At 38.2% G+C, this 20,858-nt stretch overlaps 1 protein-coding gene across 6 annotated transcripts in view; it reads right to left on the bottom strand.

Annotated features, from left to right (window-relative positions):
- The window catches only part of LOC124152171 (supervillin-like), a 180,564-nt gene that overhangs the window by 118,730 nt on the left and 40,976 nt on the right, over nt 1–20,858 (bottom strand). For all 6 annotated transcript variants that reach the window (XM_046524995.2, XM_046524998.2, XM_046524997.2 and 3 more), the window contains exon 2: nt 5,376–5,498. The gene's annotated coding sequence lies outside the window, so the exon portion shown is untranslated. The remainder of the gene's footprint in view (nt 1–5,375; nt 5,499–20,858) is intronic.

Below are 20,858 nucleotides of genomic sequence, written 5' to 3' on the forward strand. Positions count from 1 at the left end.
ACATCCTGTGTCCTCCCACAGCGTCAGCAGGTTACACCTGACGACATATCACTGTGTCCTCCCATAGGTACAGCTGGTAATACCTGATTACACATCCCCTGTGTCCTCCCACAGGTACAGCAGGTAATACCTGGCGACACATCTCCTGTGTCCTCCCACAGGTGCAGCTGGTAATACCTGGCAACACATCCACTGTGTCCTCCCACAGGTACAGCAGGTAATACCTAGTGACACATCTCGTGTGTCCTCCCACATGTATAGCAGGTAATACCTGGCAACACATCCCCTATGTCCTCCCACAGGTACAGCAGGTAATACCTGGCAACACATCCCCTGTGTCCTCCCACATGTATAGCAGGTAATACCTGGCGACACATCTCTGGTGTCCTCCTACAGGTACAGCAGGTAATACCTGGCGACACATCCCCTGTGTCCTCCCACAGGTACAGCAGGTAATATCTGACGACACATCCCCTGTGTCCTCCCACAGGTACAGCAGGTAAATACCTGGCAACACATCCCCTGTGTCCTCCCACAGGTACAGCAGGTAATACCTGGCGACACATCCCCTGTGTCCTCCCACAGGTACAGCAGGTAATACCTGGCAACACATCTCCTGTGTCCTCCCACATGTATAGCAGGTAATACCTGGCAACACATCCCCTATGTCCTCCCACAGGTACAGCAGGTAATACCTGGCAACACATCCCCTGTGTCCTCCCACATGTATAGCAGGTAATACCTGGCAACACATCTCCTGTGTCCTCCTACAGGTACAGCAGGTAATACCTGGCGACACATCCCCTGTGTCCTCCCACAGGTACAGCAGGTAATACCTGGCGACACATCCCCTGTGTCCTCCCACAGGTACAGCAGGTAATATCTGACGACACATCCCCTGTGTCCTCCCACAGGTACAGCAGGTAATACCTGGCAACACATCCCCTGTGTCCTCCCACATGTATAGCAGGTAATACCTGGCAACACATCTCCTGTGTCCTCCTACAGGTACAGCAGGTAATACCTGGCGACACATCCCCTGTGTCCTCCCACAGGTACAGCAGGTAATACCTGGCGACACATCCCCTGTGTCCTCCCACAGGTACAGCAGGTAATATCTGACGACACATCCCCTGTGTCCTCCCACAGGTACAGCAGGTAATACCTGGCGACACATCTCCTGTGTCCTCCTACAGGTACAGCAGGTAATACCTGGCGACACATCCCCTGTGTCCTCCCACATGTATAGCAGGTAATACCTGGCGACACATCCCCTGTGTCCTCCCACATGTACAGCAGGTAATACCTGGCGACACATCTCCTGTGTCCTCCTACAGGTACAGCAGGTAATACCTGGCGACACATCTCCTGTGTCCTCCCACATGTATAGCAGGTAATACCTGGCGACACATCCCCTGTGTCCTCCCACATGGACAGCAGGTAATACCTGGCGACACATCCCACATGTACAGCAGGTCATACCTGGCGACATATCCCACATGGACAGCAGGTACATAGGGGGATTGACTACCTCGAAATGGGGATGGTGAAGGGAGACAGGTCAAGCCAGTGCATCTTTTGGTGGTAGTAGTACACCGTGAGGTGTCTGGTATGACCGTCACGTTTCTTCAGGTTCACCCTTGCATAGAGGGTGTGCACAGTGAAGTGGATTTGCTGGATGTAATCGTCCCTCTGTAGAGAATAACCTGTTGCTGTTTCAACCATCTATACTGTCTATAATGGAATCTGGAACTTTTTTCTATAGCCATGACTTGAAACTGGATATATTATAAGGTTTTCGAGGCAAGTTCCAGAGTTCACTCTAAGAATTTTCTGACATGGGCCCTTAACATGCTTAATGTCAAAATTTCATATATTCCCTAAGTACACCCACACTTGCCCATACAGCACAATGTTAAAATTCCCCATTGTATTTGAAAATGTGGGCACTTTTTTCAAAAGCACAAAAGGCCCCATCCTAGAATTATCCCTTAAGTTCATTAATACAATTAAGAATGAAAACACTGTCTTCAGAAGGCATCATTCATGCATGCTTAATTATACCCCATCTCCTCTGGCTGTTTTGAGCACACATCAGAATTTTTTCCCCCTCCACAGTAAACTACTGACTTCTTAATCTATTTGTCATGAATGTAATAAACACATGATCCCATTCAAGGAATCAGCAAAATGGAATGTACTAATGTATGTGACAAACTAATCCTCAGACTGAGTCAAACATAGGGTACATGGAAATGACCTCTCAACTCAATATTGTGTCCCCAAGTCACAGGACAATTCATTCCATGGTATGTATTAATAACCATGATCAATTAAAAGAGAAACATGTCAAATATCGACACATCAATGCAGCATTTCCAATGCACCAACGACACAATATGGTCAAACACATTGTAAAAGTTCTGCAATCTGCATACAAGCAGGAGTAACCACTACACACCCAACCTAGATAATTGAATTCAACAGATTCAAACTGGGCCACCCCCTGTGAGCTCTTTGCATAATCTCTTCCCCTCTTCAAAAGTATAAACAACTATTTTCGGCACTATTCAGGCCTGTGAAGAGAAAGTTTTTACCTGTACAAAAAGCCATTAGTTCCATTAAGCTCATGAAAAGTAGGTTTTACATTACTGTTTACAGACTGTCCAACTATTATATATTACACATGTGACTGTGTGTTGGGAAATACATGAATTTCACGCAAAGTCTTAAGTTCACTATCACGTAAAAAAAAGTACATGTCTTTCATTGTCATACCCTTCAATACGTCTCTGTTGGAAAGTGTTATCAGGTATATATTTAACTACAAATATTTTTCCACAAATGTAACAGAAACTTCATATTCATGACATGTTGGTTGGTTAGTTGGTTTGTTGTTTTAATATTCCAGCTATATGATGGCAGTCTGTAAATAATCAAGTCTTGACCAGATAATCCTGTGATTAATATCATGAGTATCAATCCATGCAATTGGGATACGACGACATGCATCAACCAAGTAAGCGAGCCTGACCATCCGATCCCGTTAGTCGCCTCTTACGACAAGCATAGTCACCTTTTACGGCAAGCATGGGTTGCTGAAGACCTATTCAACCCCGGATCTTCACGGGTGTTCATGACATGTAACTCCTCACTTCATGATCATGATTATGGTCATTTATCCAAATAAAAAACTGTCATAAACAATCCATAAGGTCACCAAATCATTACACTAACACTAATATGATGCTAAACTTCTAACTTCAGTTTTGTTAACACAACACCTTTCTTGTGGAGACTGTGTACATTTACACATTACAACAAATTGCTGATTAAACCATCACACATTATGCATGTACGTGCATGATAAAACATTGCCCACCTTCACTTTGCTGTAGACTTCTTCCTTATTGTTTAGCAACGAAACATCCAGAAGTTTTCACACACAAGATATCTAAACTGGATTGATCATTCACCTAGTCTTCTTAATCTACTAATAGATCAAACTTCAATACACTGTCGGGCGGTAATACCGTGCACACACATGTCGACCTTTCATCCAGCATATCCTCCAACTTACATAATGTCAGACAATGGGTACTTGCGTCTGTGTAGCAGTCACCACCATGATGCATGGTTAGACAGATACCATTACGTCAGTGTAAACATCCTTACATTCTGTTTTAGTTGCATAAGAAACCTTATGCTTAGGCTCTTGAGAAGATTAAGCCTCAAATAATATGAAGTTTTAATTCTGTGCAAAGTTTGTTAAATATATATCCAAGTGAATTTTTATCAGAATGATTGCAGTAAAACATTCAGTACTTAAGCAAATAGTCTGGCAGGCTTGTGAATCCGAAATGTACCTGGGATAAAATGTACTGAAAATATATGGGCCAGGAGCTGAACAGGCTATAGTGATCTCTGAATGAATGCTACTTAAAATGTCAAGGAAAGAAGACTTTACTTTGAGAAAATTGAAACAAGAGTCACAAAAATGTTGAAAAATATCACCAAGATCACAATAAAACCACAATAAATGTTCACTCTATGCAATCAAGTATGTCCTTTGACAAGGATAACAACCAACAACAGTACTGTTCATTTATTAGGGTATTCACTAATCACACTGCATGGCACTTTCTTCAAAGATTAATCCTGTACAAATCACTGGGCAGAAAGAACTACTTTTCCTTATGTGTATTCAATGAAAATACATGGGTCTAATAAGATAGTTTGCCAACATCATTCAGGCCTTGATACCCAACACTGCTGTCTATGAGTTTGCTAAACACCACAATGAGCTGCTATATGTGAGAATGTTCTGAGATCACCAATCCACCAAAGCAGACACACCTCAGCAACAGCACTCCCCATGTGGATAACTATATTTATCAACCCCCCCAGGACTCTCTGATCTCATGCTATAATGGCTATTAAATCAGATCACTGATGTCAGGGATTGATGCAGCATTCTAAGAGCCCTTGGCAAGAAGCAAAATGGAGAAACAAAGCTACTTTTTCTTTGTGCGTGTGTGCGTGCGTGCGTGTGCATGCGCGCATATTTCTGTTAGAGTAATGTATGGATACCTGTTAATAAAAGATATACTACAAAATGGATCTTGTCTACATTCTGTCTCTGTCCAGTATCACAATCTCACTGGACAACAAATGGGTCTATTAATTATATGTTTCTGTAGTCAGCTACACAAACACATCTAAAAAAACACAACACTACAACTGGAACATCTGTGTTTTTTTATAAAAGTGCATCAAAATGAACAGGAAATAATTGGATAATATCCAATCAAAGAAGAAATGACTTATTTTCTGGCAACTGAAACCAACCAACATGCCTAAAACTGATTACTTGGACCAACACTACCAGTTACTTTTACAAACAACAGCAAATAGATACCCTCTACAGTTTGACTCATGTGAGGTGAAAAAATGAAATATTGGGGTCATGAAAGACATGTTACTTGTTCATTTGTACCTAGAGTGAAGGTGGTGGCGACATTTATGTTTGGGGGCTAATATATCTATGCCTCATTTGGTGGAGATTCATCATGTTCATGATCACGGTTTCCCCATAAAAGATCCTTCTACATATGGGTTATAGGAAAAGAATGATTTTGTTTTTCAATTTCTGAGACAGTAAGTCGACCACTACAAATCAACACTGCTCTCACTCCAGTTGTATCAGTAATACATTTGTGGCATATGACATTTGCTATGTCCGATTACCTTACAAGTCTTGTATTGAACATGTGTGAGTATATACGGAACAAGCTTGAACTCCTTGACCTAAACAAAGTGGATGTAGATGATGCATTGTTAACAGACCAATATGTCAAACTCAAATGTTACCCCACCTGTTACGTAGTCAAGTCCATGTGATAGATAAGATTTGGAAAAGGACCGATGCGGTTCTAGGTAGGAGGTCAAGGTCGGGCTGAAGGTCAAGAGGTCACTCCGCCCACTGTAACTTCTTCTTCCTGCAATGAAGAAGAACATACATAAGTCATACTATGGGAACATATATCACATCATCATGTATCTAGGTCTAGATCAATCACTGGCAAAGATTAAAATATGTACTGTCTTTGTCAGGTGTGTCACAAACAGAGTTTGTGATTCTTCTGCCAAGACAGTTACAGTAAGAACATGGCAACATATCAAAGGCCATATAGTCTTCATATCATCCATGTCCTGAAAGAGCTGCATAAAAGCTAGTGAATACTGTTATCAATGTTCATGCAGCAGAAGAAACTAATATTTTTGGTCCACTAGTCCTTATAATGAGAATATGTAGCAAAACCCTTAAAAATGGCAACTATCTACTAGTCCCTATGATACCTTTAACTATTGGGCAGTTAGGCAAGGACTATAGGACTAGTGCCAATTTCTAACCCTGGTTCATGTGCAAGAGTGAGTGAGTTGGGTTTAATGCCGCTTTTAACAGTATTCCAGTTATATCACGGTGTGTCAGCTTAATGTGGGAGGAAAGCCCCAAGTGATGCAGGTCTCAGACGTTTACCGCTTCGGTGAAACCCACGAGCACAGGTATGGTCCTGACAAACCTAGAAACATAATCGGGGCGAACTGGGATTCGAGCCCACAATCTTAGGTTTCTGTCATGCCCAAGGGACGCAACACTGCACAGCGAATTGCAGCGCCTTAGACGACTGGGCTACCCGTGCCCCCCCATGTGCAAGAGCAGTTGCTCTCAACAAGTGAAACAAATGTTCATGATATTGTTAAGACTTGAGTTTCTGTTAGAAGCATCCATCTTGAGGCTAAACATTGAAAAAAGCGTGTTACAAAAGTACCCGTTACTTACAACAGAAAGTCAACCATCCAGATTCCATGCCATGGTAAAGATAGCTTATCCAAGCAAGATCAATTTCATGTGAATTTCTTAATCGTTTCATGTTGTTTTTTTTGTTTTGTTTTTTTCAGAGCCTTACCCCACAGGGTTTGGCATGTTATTTTAGATTAGCTGGAAAGCACAACCAACCCAGTGCTGATCAATACTAATACTTCAAAATGTAACTTTCAAAGCCCTAGGTATTGTAGTCCCCCTGAACTCCTCATGTGACATCGAGGTGGTCGTCATGCAGAAGAACTAGCACTCAGATGTACAGTGGCAGGATTACTGCTTGAATCACACAGCTTTATGATTGATCCTTGCCATTAACTACTAAAACATCATATTTGCTGCTACTGATGTCAACTTGACTTCTATCATTGAGTTTACAATCTATTTTCTCATTGCAGAGATCAAAACTAAACAAACCTGCTGGTCTAAGATTGGAAAAATGCAACTCTGTTAAGCATTGTTAAGTGTACTTATTAATATATCAACACGATTAACAACATTTTTTGTAATCACAAACTGTCCTTGTAAAGATAAATCTTAATATTGACCCTAACTCCTATACAACAAACTCGAGTCAAGGGCAGACAATGATGAGCATGGCTGGCCAGTGCAATAAAGAATGTAAGTGCACATACCACTTCTATTGTATACAGCTACCAATCACGCTCCTGGTCATGCTACAGGGCCACACTATCTTCTACAGCTGAGCCTTACCAGGAATGACAATAGTTAACTGCAGAATTCTCGCCACTGAGTGACCTCACGATGGTCCAACTGAAAGCTGGCCTCTTGATGACCTCCGTTTTCACATCCTAATGATTTACCGTAACATAACACTGTTTAATTAAATCACTTGTCTGGCTTCCTTTTGTTTGGTTTCATAAACTTAAGTGTTAAACATTCACAGGTTGTTTTATTCAATAAAGAACCATTTTTAAAGAAACACTTCAATATTCTTCAAACAATTATTTATAACTGTATTTTATTTATCCATAAATTATTTATAACTGTATCATAATTATCTATAATTATCATCATTGGGTCATTACATCATTGACAATAACAATTAATAACAACTCACATTGTTGTAAACTGAGTTTTTATAGATACTGCTTTAGCATGTTCAGAGAATATCACTGATCTTTTGAGAATCTGTTTCACAGCACTAGATTATCATTCTTGAGAAGCAAAGTAACTGATTTTTTTAACACAAAATTTTCTCAGTAAATACATCTACCATGTATACAAATTATGGGGAATCAACATGTTAAAGGTTAGTATCAACTGCTTATAATTGTAGGAATGGGAATTCAAACATGTTTTATACAGGGAATAACATAAAACTCAGAAGAAAAGTAGAAAATGATGCATAAAACATCTTGGCCTTCATTCCATGAATGAGGACTAAAGAGGACATATGAAATGCCTACCCATGCGTTATGGATATGTTACGTAGATTGCAATCTCAAAGTTATTCATGAAAAATATCTAGTATTACACATTATCCACAGTGAAATACATCTAAAAACATGTTTTCCATATTGAAGTCTATCTAATTTAACTTCTAAGTGAAACGTTACAATTTGCATCACCATATTTTGGATATTTATTGCAGTTACATTATGTGATGTAGAGAGCCAGCAGTTGCAGGGCCTTTCTGAAGGGTGTATGGAGATGAGAGAAGCGTGGGAAGAACTTCACACAAGGGGGATGCACGCACATGGTCTGCTTGTGCTTACTGCAATATTTAACTCTTGTCCAAAGCCAGGAGCAAGAAGGGCCAAAAATGTCAGCCTGTTGATACCATAACAGAGATATTCAATAAAAATTACCATTAAGTTCTTTTATGAAGATACAAATCTTTGCATGTTAGTAATCTGATACCAAGGGTAATGAATTTAGCACGGTACTGTTGACTTGTTTTCATTATGAGTGTCGAAGATTAATCACCATATACCAGCTTCTATAAGAGATCTGTGTGTAAAAAGTTAAAATTTGATTTAACAATTTCTAAGGATTAAAAATACAATCATTATCATTGTTAATGAAAGCCTTATTAAAAGAAAGAAATAACATCATGCCAATTAGGAATAGGTAAATACAGATTATTGGGTTGTGTACTGGTATTTTTTACAATAACAAATCCACAATCCTAGCCACACTCTCACCTTTCCATGACATTGTCAAGCCAGGAGATGGGGACATGAGAACAACGATGACAGCCTAATAACAAGCATGGTGCCAGAGGAACAAGAAGGCCAAGATGGCCAGGACCGAGACACGTGCTGGCCAGGACCTAGACGCTACATAGTTATCACCTAACTCCTTACTGGTAATGCTAAAAAGCATTAGAGACAAATGTATGACGGCTAAAGAACATGTGGCATCCGCAGACATAGGGGGAGTCCAGGGAGATGTATTCAGCCCTTCTTCAATACATGAAAAAAATAGATAAACTCCACGTGAGAACTCAAATACATCTGATCATATTTTTTAACTTGTATATAACAGCAGATGGTACTTTTTACAGCTGCTGTTTATTGACCATGTGGTAATACTCTGAGGCTTAGCTGGGCATGTGTAACCTCTTGTGGGGGTAAATGATAAAAAGTTTACAGGTATTATGTGTCAAGAATAACATGCAAATTTTGTCAAGAGAAGACAGATGTGGTTTCCAAACAGAAAATATAGCCTTAGAGATGTGCGATATGAATAGAGTTATGAGAATAACAGAAATTCCTGGTTACATAAAAAGAATTAACAAGATACCAATGATACTTTATCTTCCCTTTATAACGCAGTCTGAATTGGTTAATCTTGATGTGAAACCTGCCAAAACACCATATATTGACACATTTATCTTATATATCATGTTTGTTTTTATGTAAATAGCATGTAACATCTTTCCTTTGACAAACAATATACATATCTTAATAGTGAAGGCAAGAGCTGTCATTGTATCCTGTTGAGAACCTAAATAAACTTACTTTACATTTTCTGTCATACATACAATGTAACCACAGATTATTTCCTTTCTTATCTTGCTCTTGAAATGTTGATGAAAAATATTATATTCAGTTTAAAGAGCATAAAAATTGTACCACAGTGCAAAATACACTGTTTGAACTTTATACATAAAGTCTTAGAATCTTAAGGCCTTAGATAGTCATTATTAATACAACTAATAAAAATAGGTAATTTTGATTACCTAGTGCTTGTTTTCATTATAGAAGATGTATTTGTTCAAATATTAAATGTACTAAGTCTGAGACTTCTTCCTCTAAGTCTGAGACTTAAATATTAGTTTCTTGTTCTCATAGGTTTAGTTTAATGACTGAAATAAATAACTTCAAACATCAAAATGGACTTGGTTTTAAAAAACATAAATTATCAACTGAACACAAGTGTAAAGCACAAAATGTAAATAGTGTCACATTTGTTTCTTAAGCTAAGTAAAAAAAAATAACAAGAATTAGTCTTTCATTTAGAAAAACAAACAGTAGAATAACAAGAGAAAAGGTATCAACCAAAACATAAAGATCTTTGAGTAAAGTTTGTGATATTAACATGATGCATTGAAAATGATAATGCCTTGATATTTAGCCCAATACTGTCAGTGTGAACAGACATGCTTTGCCTGATCTAGCTGTGATGCAACAGTCATCTGGTTATGTGACAGTAGCACCTTCTGGAAAGACATGAGATGTAATGACATCCTGGGAAATACCATGACCAGGGACCCAGCTGGGGAGACTAGACACCAGCAACTGGGTTATTGACAGGCCACACATGATGGCTACATAATGAGGCAGCAGCATCCACAAGTATTTCTAAATGATGACATTACTCCACAACCACCTTGCCACATGACATCAGCAACAATTACTCCTGCTGAGACAAGGAAAGGAAATAGTTTTCCAACATCTGCATTTATTATTTCTTCCTCTGTTTTGGAAACCAAATTCACAATCTGTGCAAGTTTCATCAATTAAATAATTTTTGAAACAAATTAAATTGACACAACACACGCTGAATAATCTGATTTCTTCTCAAATGACACTTATGTGTGATATCTCCCTGCTGCTTTGAGGACAAGTTGGTATGATGCATAGACAAAACCTTGAAACAAGAACAACTATCTCATTTGTTATGAAGCTATCATTAATACTCTAAAAAATCAAAAAGATTTTGATCATATCCTGCTGTTGAATTCTTCTTGATGTTCACACGGAACTGGTGTTCTATCTAAAGACCAACAGGTAAGCACTCTTATAGACATTAAGGCTCCAAGATTCCAAGAATTCTCCATGGAACCCCTGGTCTGTTGATACATCACACACAGTAATAACACTACAAGACATGGGGAGGATATAAGAAGCCCCAGTGTTTTCTATTACCCGGATGAGGTTGGGGGGTGAGAGAGACAGAAGGAGAGAGACCAGGTGATAAACAGAATACTCTAACCACTAGGAGGGTCACTCATCTACTTCATGCAAGAAATGCAACAATGTAATTGAAACATGCTGCTCAGAAATTGGGGGAATTTCTTCAGTATCTTATTTCTTGTAAAACAATATTCATGAATTGTTCAAAGATTAGTAATTTTTCTCATAATTTCTCCAAAAATCCCTGTTATGAAATATTTATCCCAACCTTCATTTTCATTTTGATTGGTTGGATTGTTGTTTAACGTCGCACTCAGCAATATTCTAGCTATATGACGGCCGTCTGTAAATAATGGAGTCTGGACCAGACAATCCAGTGATTAATATCATGAGCATCAATCCACGCAATTGGGATCGATGACATGCATTAACCAAGTCAGGGAACCTGACCACCAGATCCTATTAGCCGCTTCTTACGGCAAGCATGGGTTGCTGCAGACTTACTCTACCCCGGATCTTCACGGGCCTGGTTTTCATTTAATGGCCATGATCAAAAAGGTGAGGAGGTAGGACAAGGGCTCTTTTCGGCCCACTGGAAATGTCAAATTTTAAAGTTGTAGAAAACATTGAAACACCAGTATGAAAATTATCACATATGTTAAATGGCTGACATGTAGCCTTTTCTCTTTCTTACACTTGCAAGTTTGGGACTTATGACGGTCAAATACACAAATGCAGCTAAAATAAGTGAAAAAGGCAGAATTTTTAGCAAACAAAAATCTAAGTACTTGTAGGTCCATAGATTTTTTACTATACATTTGTAATGTTTTATTGTGTATCTTAATGTGGCACTTCATGAAACCCCTTATGAAAATCTCTAAAATCAGCCTTTTCGAACAATTGATTCCTTATATATATACACATTCAGTGAATAATATAATTTTAACGATACTCTCATTAGCATTTCATTAATCAACATACTTTTTACCTGAACTAATCCCAAACATACCCCCCCAGATAGAGCAAGCATACCAATAGCACTAATGACCATGGACAATGGTTATGGGGTGTACAATACACTAGCTTCCGTATGTTATAAATGTAAACCAACAAACAGATGATTTACCATGTTGTGATAGAGCACACAAAACAATAACCTGGGGCCAGCGTACACTTCACAACACAGGCCCACTATTCACTGCTAGCTGATTTGAAGGCACATAAACACAATTTACTGTAAGCCTGAAGCCCTTGACACAGCCAGAGATAGGCTCAACGATAAAGCCACCATGAAGCTTATACTGCAAGTTTAGCAATTCACTTTCTTCAACAAAATCACTCACAATAACCTCTAAACATGTCAGCAACAATATCACACTGCAACAGTACAAGCTAAACACTTACAGGATCAGGATTTTTTAGGTCCAGTTCGAACCAATACACCTGTGTAATTTTCAAACCACCTATACATGTATTTCTACTCACAACCGCATATAAGTATGTTCAGTTGGAACAGTTCCATCGTCATATGAACATTCTACCTATTTAGAGTAACTGGTTAGAATTAAGCAACAGAAACTCTCACTCTTCATCATTAAAACTGTCTACTTTTAAAAATATATATATATTTATACTGAATCTATTTAAACTTTCCGTATCTGACAATCCAAATTTACAATCAACACAACATAAAGCCTATCACAAACACTCTCAAATTACCATTAAGTTTACAAATCTGAGACTCAAGTCAGTCAGTGAATGTTTTACACCATTGGCACTAACAAACACACATATATAGCACAAGTAATCAAACATTCACATCAATAACTGGTATTAAATGAAACATTCCCACAAAACTTACCCCCAGATCAGTTGAGGATGGATCATTATACTGATTATTGCATTACTGTGCTGCTGTAGTCCATGTACTACCCGTGGCCATGTAGAGTCAAGTGTACACTACCCAGTCTGGCTGCCGCCATGTGGCTGTATGTTGGAATGACCTTGCCGCCAAGGAGCATCATGCCATGTTGCCACTTTCAATAGCTCTGCTAATTTACTGCTGATATTCCCACCTAGTGGAGACTGCAATACCTATGAAGGATCTCTCCTTCGCTCAGCAAGACACTGGGGATCACCAAGAACGTCCTTGGTGGTTATGATAAAGGATCTTCTCTAATTTTGATCACCTCAACACTCTTGATTGTCAAAACCTATGAATATTTATTATATGTGTAGAAACTATAGCAATTTTGGACCCTGAGCCTGCAGAAAGCATTGTTCACTCTGTATTCTGAATTAAACAATGACAATAACCTCATTATCATGATTACTCCACACTTTTTTCTGTTATATCATCACATCAACTTCAGATGGAGACAACACTGCAGCAGCTTTAGCATATATCCAAAACTTTACACATTCCTCAATGAGTTTTCAATACCTTGCGCTACCAGTGTTCTTGAATTCTGCTTATTGTTTCATGTTAATATCGTCAACATAATGTAGAGGTAACCCTGCAGCTGAACAGAACCTTTGGCATCCTTTTAATAGATTTTAGTCTTACACATGGTCTAATAAACTAATAAGCTAAAAGACATCTTAAATGGCTCGGTCTTTTGACCACTGGCAAAGTTGCAACTAGACAAGAGAACTTGTTTAACCATTTTGATTTTTAAACAAAATAAAAAAATCTAATAATTTTATCCCTAAACGCTGCTTTCACTGAAAAAGTTCAAAGTGTTCCTCCATAACTGCCTTGTAATTTAACTCAATCAAATGATTTTTGTTTAAAGACATTACAGCTTCTCAACTTGTTCATCATCCCCTTGGCATGAAATACAACATGGCAAGAGACACAAGAGATTCTGAGTGTCTTTTGTTATTCGTCACAGCATACTAATAAAAATCATCTTTGTCAGACATTAAAGAAAAATAATTAGCACCAAAATAAGGTTATCTTCAAATACAAAAGCCAATTAATTCACAAATCCCTGATACACTGCTAACGAAGCGTGGAGAACTGAGCCAAAGGAAGGATTGCAAATTTTTCCATATTCTTACAAGACTCCACGTGTGGAAACCTGCAGAAAGAATTAGCATGTTAAGGGCAAGTATCGATTCTGGCCATTTGCATTCTCAATGTGACATGGAGATATCGGTTTTGATCCGCAGTGGGGCAGGAATTGGGGATTACATCATTCCCAGACTCTCCTGAACACACACCACTACATGCACTTAATCTAATCATTTCATTTGAGACATCATGCAATTGCAAATTGGAAGTCATTGTGACATGGACATCACAAATGAAGCAATTTGGAAAATCATGAGTTGCACTTAAACAGCAATTTGTTTCAAAGGCTTCATTTGGATAGTTATTGGTGTTTGACAGTCTTCTCTGGAAATACTTTGCATGACTGCATTGTCGGCAACACTGACTATGCCGACAATTTGTTGTAACTTCCAGACACAGATCACATTAAGTTCAAAGACATGATCTCATAACCATCCTGCATTACTAGTACTAAAATGTGACATGTTTGAAGGATAGAGTCACACTATCAGTTCCTTTGCACATTTTGAAAATCTTCTCTTCATCTGTGTTAGAATGCTAGGTGGTCAAAGGTCCAAAGTCACTGGATAAAAACAACTTTTAACCCAATCAATTCTATGACTGAAAATGCGCAGTGCTCCTATTTACCATGTGTTTACAGTAAGAACATCCAACAAACTCTGTGACTAATGTTATGATGATGATGATAAGATACTTTCATCCAGTCATAATCCTAATATGCTATCACACATTCACCAGAAGCCAAGACCCACATTGGTTTGACAATAGAATACCTGAAAACACATTTGACTGAATTGGGTATAATCAACCTAACCAGCCAGTTTACATAACATAAACAATGACGCCAATCCAAGTACAACTTTAATGCTTTCTAAAGAGCTTGTTTACAATATCATAAGTAGCCAACTCACAACATTAACATGATTAAAGCTGTATGCCTGAAACAAATTACCAGAGAGTCCATGACCTACAAGACTGAATTACGTTGCCTGCATCAGCTTCTTTCCCATTACCATTCCTGCTCCTGAGTATGCCTTACTCCTTCTGGTTAGATTGTCATCTCTTTCACACTTCACTGTTAATCCCTCAGAGTCAAAATATCCCATAAAGCACTGACCTACATTTGTTTTAATCCAGAACCAACAACATGATTTTAACATGTTTAACAAGCTTGTTCAAATTGACACATGGAAATGGTCCAGGGTTAGATCCTGACCCGCGGTCAGCATAGACATGTAGCAGGGAGGTGATAATTGTTTAAATATTCTGCTGTCCCATGGTCCAGCAGAGTTGATACCATCATCATTAATGTTACATACTGATTATTCCATCATCCCACACATCACATGTAGCCCCTACAGCTTCTCAGGAGTCACATCATCACGATCATTGGTACCAGTGACACTAATAAGCTTATTAGCTTCATTCAATGAGCTCTGTCTTTTCAGCAAACATGGCATTAGCATTACAAAGAAACATAAAATAACCTTAACATGCTTAAGTGTCAGTCGGCATTGAGGAACAAGAAACCATTTTATATAGCTATACAATATAAACTGGTATCTTATTTCAACAAAAGCTATGACTACAACATTACAAAACCTATGAAACTATTCAAATTACACATAATCAAAAAGCAGAAAATATTGAACCCCAACTGGCAATTCCCTTGACAGAGGTACATCTACACATGTATAGGGCCCATCTGAGATAAACATGATCTACCTTCTATGGTGACATGTATTCAATCACCATTAAAGTTGCAATGAATAGTTAAGTATTAGAATATCTCCTGTTTATGTCTCCTGGATATTTATATGTAGGTCAACACTCAACAGTGCATGTAATCTGGTCCTGTCTTCATGTTGCTTTTTTCAAGAAAGTGTATGAAACTCCTTAAAGCAGCATCAAACAATACTTATTTTCAGAGTTATACCCATTGAAACTCAATGACTACTCTGGTTTGTGTACTAGCATAATGTCTTACCACATACTATGTATGGAATAGCAATTTTCCCCAAAACTTGTACCTAAGAGTGGGGTGTGTGCACTACACCAAAAACAACTACGGTATTCAAATTACTTGAGGGGATTTCTGGAAAGAATTTAGGTCCCAGGAACCTATGCTAGTCTTTAGAGGCGACTTAATGGATCTGGTGTTCTGGCTCGGTGATTTGGTTGATTGCATGTCATTGTATCCAAGTTGCATTGATAAATGCTCATTATGTCAATCACTGGATTGTCTTGTCCAAACATGATTTATTTACAGACTGTCGTCAAATAGTTTGAACATTGCTGAATGCAGTGTTACACAAGCAAACTATCCAAATTGCCCATCAATGGTAGTATTTCAAACTTACTTGGCCTTGAAGATAAAATCATAAAATAGGCAGTTATGGTCTGACAGAATAACAAAGATACAGTTTTTGCCAAAAACAAATTAACACCCGTAACACAAAATCCTACTTTCTCCTTCCTGTAGTTATTATAAATGGTAATAAAATTCCCATTGTTGTCATGGGGAAGTGGCAAGATGAAATGTCTCTTGCTTCCCTCTGTTCAAATATATATCAAACTCATCCACAGTCAGCTTGACATATGAAGGAAGTTTTACAATCTGTCATGTTATCTTCTACTTCACACCAAGAAAACAGTCAAATCAACAGGAAACTGAACTTGAGCTGAAACTGAAAACAAACTAGTCACCATATTGCACAATGTTGCACCTTACTTCCATTACAATCCAACTTCAAACAAATATTTTTTGTTCATAATCGAAACTCCTCTGAACATGCTGAAGCATTATATCACCAGTGTGAAAGTGATCCCTCTAAGCATGCGGCCTTGCCTGACGCCCTGCTGTAGGACAGCTGCTTCAAACGGGATCCCCCCTCTGTCAGGAAATCTATTAACAACACCGTTATCAGTAGTGCAAAAGAAACATTTGAGTGAACGAACATTTCACAAAAAAGTATTTACCTTCTGAAGGTGGAGTAAAAGACATTCCTTCATCAATTTCAATGGTGTTTCATTCTATCCCAGGTAATGTCCTGATTGTCACAAATTCCCAACCCTAGTATTCAAGCCTGAAGTTGGACAGCGGATCAAGTGTTTGTCAAACAAGCGCCTGCCTCTTTACATTACTTTCTCGTTATAAGGCCCAGCCATGTCCAGTAAACACAGGCTCACACCAACAAATATGTCCCCCAAACTTTCCTCAGTCTTTCAGATGACCACCATTCATCTTTCCGTCTCTTTCTATTGGGCTTTGATGACGGCTAGCTTTTATGAAAATTATATTTGCTCAACTGGTCAGGTAAATTGAGAATGGGTCTGAAATGAAGAATGTTTTTATATGTCTATCTGACTTATGTTCAATATTATTCCTGCATAAATACTTCATAAATCGCTCCAACTGCACACATGGATGGACGCCATAAATACTTATGGCACATACATGCTAGTACAGTATTCATAAAGCAAACATGGACTTCAAAGTTCTACATCAATGATTTATCACAATGTGTTGGGAGTTCAAATAAGTAATCATAATAATAATTTCACACTATTGATTATTTTTGAAAAACATATTTCAGTTATTTTCAACATCAGAAAGGTTGTTGACAGGTCTAAGAGGATATTAAAGTGTGTATATTTTTGGTTGGGTCCATTTTGTTTAATTTATTTTCATAAGACATCTTACTTGCTTGAATACTGAACTTTGACTTTTCATATGCGTGTTGTAAGAGAGACGTAAATGGGGATCAGATGGTAACAATAATGTGACATAGTTATAGTATGTCAGATAGACTGACAACATGGATACTTCTTCCTGGTATCAATCACTGGTTTGTCTGGTCAAGACTGAATTCCTAACAGGCCACCATGTTGCAGTTGACTACACTGTAAAACAACAATTACTCTCATTATACAAGTGCTTATCTACAACCTACACACTACAACTTCCTTCTCGAGTGCCTTAGACTAACGCTTAGTCTCCGAAAATATATAATTTTGATAGAAACAAATTACTCTATTAAAATGCAAAAGAAGCCCCAGTGAGATGGGAGATTCAGACCTTAAGGGAAAATCTAGACTTGCTCTATTTAGGGCTATAGTATTACAGTAAGGGCTGGGCGAAAGGGAAAATAATATGGTTCAGGGACTGTGAGACAGACCAAAATGTTGTATATATCTGTGATGGTGACAAGACCATGCTATATTTACCCCCCAAGCCCTGGTGACGCAGTAAATCCCCGCTAACACATGTTCCACGACTGTTGATTCTCAGACATCTCTGGATGATTCATGGCCACACTGACTTCGATATATTTGCCTTTATGTTTTTTGTTAGCTTAACATTGGTGCTGGTGTCCTTGTGCTGTCCCTGCCAGTGTTGATGTTGCTGTTGCACTTAGCATGGGGCTATTTGTGCTGGGGATCCCTGGATACAGCATCATCATCACAGCCCAGAATAGGTATAGCAACAACACCTCACTAACAGTCACACTAGGGGAGCTTACACGCTTCTCCATAGAAACATTTCATGTACAGATTAATGTTACACAGTGAGTAACTGTGACCCCCATAAGCGAACACATATCCAAAGTGTAATGATATGGCAGGACAGTGTTCTATCCCAAGACAAGCCAGCTATGATAATACATTAGCCCACAGCTATACAACATTAAGAAAGAAAATACATGTATTTTTCTTGTTGACTTAGGCTAGATACATCTTGTGTTCCAATCTACAACATAAAGAGTCGTATTACAGATCTCTACCAGTCTGCAAGCAGCAAACTTGGTAATAATTTTGGTTATCACTCTGAAGATTCATACATGTATTGATAATCAGTGCTCATCGATAAATTAATATTCAAATATAATGAATTTATCTCTCCAGATGAATACTTGCTAACATAATAGATAAAACTGAACTGATTCCTCTCATGAGTTGAAACCCAGCTTACAGCGCTGCTACCAGGTGCTACTTCCCTGTGGGAACCAGTTGTTAGCTAACATCTGGTAATCCCTTTTATAAAGGTAGCATGTCCAAATGGGGATATCAACAGTAAACCAATAATTTGATAAACACATCCTCCTTTTATCAATTAAGAATAAGATATTACAGCAGACTGACAATGTGCTGACCCTTCAGACAGTACAGAGAGTGCCTAATCATTCCAGCAAAACATGCACAAGTAATCCATTCTCCAAACTAAATATCTCTCCTCAACTTTGACTTTTACATAAGACAGCACTTTGTGCGGGGTTGGTGCACATGGTATATGTCATAACAATGTCTGCTGTAAAGACGTCCCATTGCAAAGAAAAACAGAAATAGTTGGTTGTTGGCCAGGTTCTAATGAACCTCTCAGAGGCAGGGAAGATCATAAAAAAAACATTCAAGAGACAACATATTTGTGTTTATTAGAATCCCACCAACCAACCTATTTCCTCCACCCTTATGTGACTGGAGTCACAAGCATGCTTGTATTTACCCTCACCGATAACATGATACCTTGGGGCCTGTGGGCCAGCAGTTATTATCACCCATGTTATAAATAAGCATAACTTTTTATTTTTATTTTTTCCCACCTTGCAAATTATGTATAAGCATACGATATCTATCCTACATAAGAATGTTAGCCTTGAATACCAGTCAATATCAACAAATCACCTTATCAGAATGTTATAGTAAAGATTATCCACACGTTGTCATATTTCATAAGCTCAGATTATGAACTTCTTACTGATAACAACCCAGATGACAATGCAAATGAACATGTATCATTACAGGTTGCTATAAGCCTATGGCTTATGTTGTCACTGACAGACAACCCTTCACAAGGTAAATGCCCACAAATAAAACATTTCATCAAAGATAAACAAATATTTACCTCAACAACACCTTCTATCCATGTTAGGGAAACACTTTGGTGTCGACAACGTTGGCTCTTTGCTCAGTGACAGAGAAATGTTGAAGAGCCACATTGAAATATTGTCTCCAAAACAAAGCAAGGCAATCTGTAAACCAGTGTGTCCAACAGTTGTCTGGACAGCAGGATCCCGTCATTTCAACCTTTCCTGCAGTACACAGGACCAGTGTTCTAGGAACATATCAAGCTTGCTGTTCCTAGAGGTCATACAGAGGCAAGGGCATCACCAAGGGATGGTGTCAAAATCTAAATCATTTTTTTATGAAGCCAAGTTGGGCTAACTTCCTTGGCCTTCTCATGAGATGTGACACATGCAAAGAGTGACACATGACAAACTTGGTAAACCCTTCTTCCAATAAACAAACTACACATAGGTAGTTATCCCAATACAATGAATTCCACGTGAAACCTACTCAACCTGGAAAAAAGTTGCTAATCAAGTAAAAGCAAGAAGAATTATAAATAAAGTCCTTTTGAAAACTGAGGACATTTCTGCTCTGGTTTCAGTAAAGAAAAGAACATTAAATATCTCTTGAACTGTCTCTTTCTCACTTTGTTATGTAAGGAAACACATTGCATAGATGAATGCCCAATAATCTAAGAAAAATTAGAAATCATTTTCAGGAAATGACATAACCTATAATGACCCAACTACCTGCCACTGTACATGTTACCATGTTTACAGTCAGGATCCATTTTGTCTTTTTAATGTCCTTAAACAGAGGTTGGTATACGTCATATGATGGAAAGGAAGTATAGTTGACAGCTGACCTGCAATTATTTTATTACTCCTAATTACTTCCTGAATCTACAAATTTTATTCAGTCTGAACCTTGCAGACTGAGACATTTGGTTGTTTAAGACAGAGGGTTAGAGTTAACCTTATTTCACTAGTCCTCACAGTTTGTAGCTAGCCCTGCTTGAACAAGACAAAAATGTTTACTATGCTTGCATTTTCTTTCAGTTATATTCAGTTCCAATTTGTAGCAATATTGAAGCATTAAGAACTTGTTAAAAATTATAGCTCTCATGTTCTACTAGTCAATGATGACTACCATCATTAGATTTTTACTT

Source organism: Haliotis rufescens, unplaced genomic scaffold, assembly GCF_023055435.1.
Source record: "Haliotis rufescens isolate VD_foot unplaced genomic scaffold, xgHalRufe1.0.p SCAF_4, whole genome shotgun sequence".
In the NCBI taxonomy this organism is placed as follows: domain Eukaryota; kingdom Metazoa; phylum Mollusca; class Gastropoda; order Lepetellida; family Haliotidae; genus Haliotis; species Haliotis rufescens.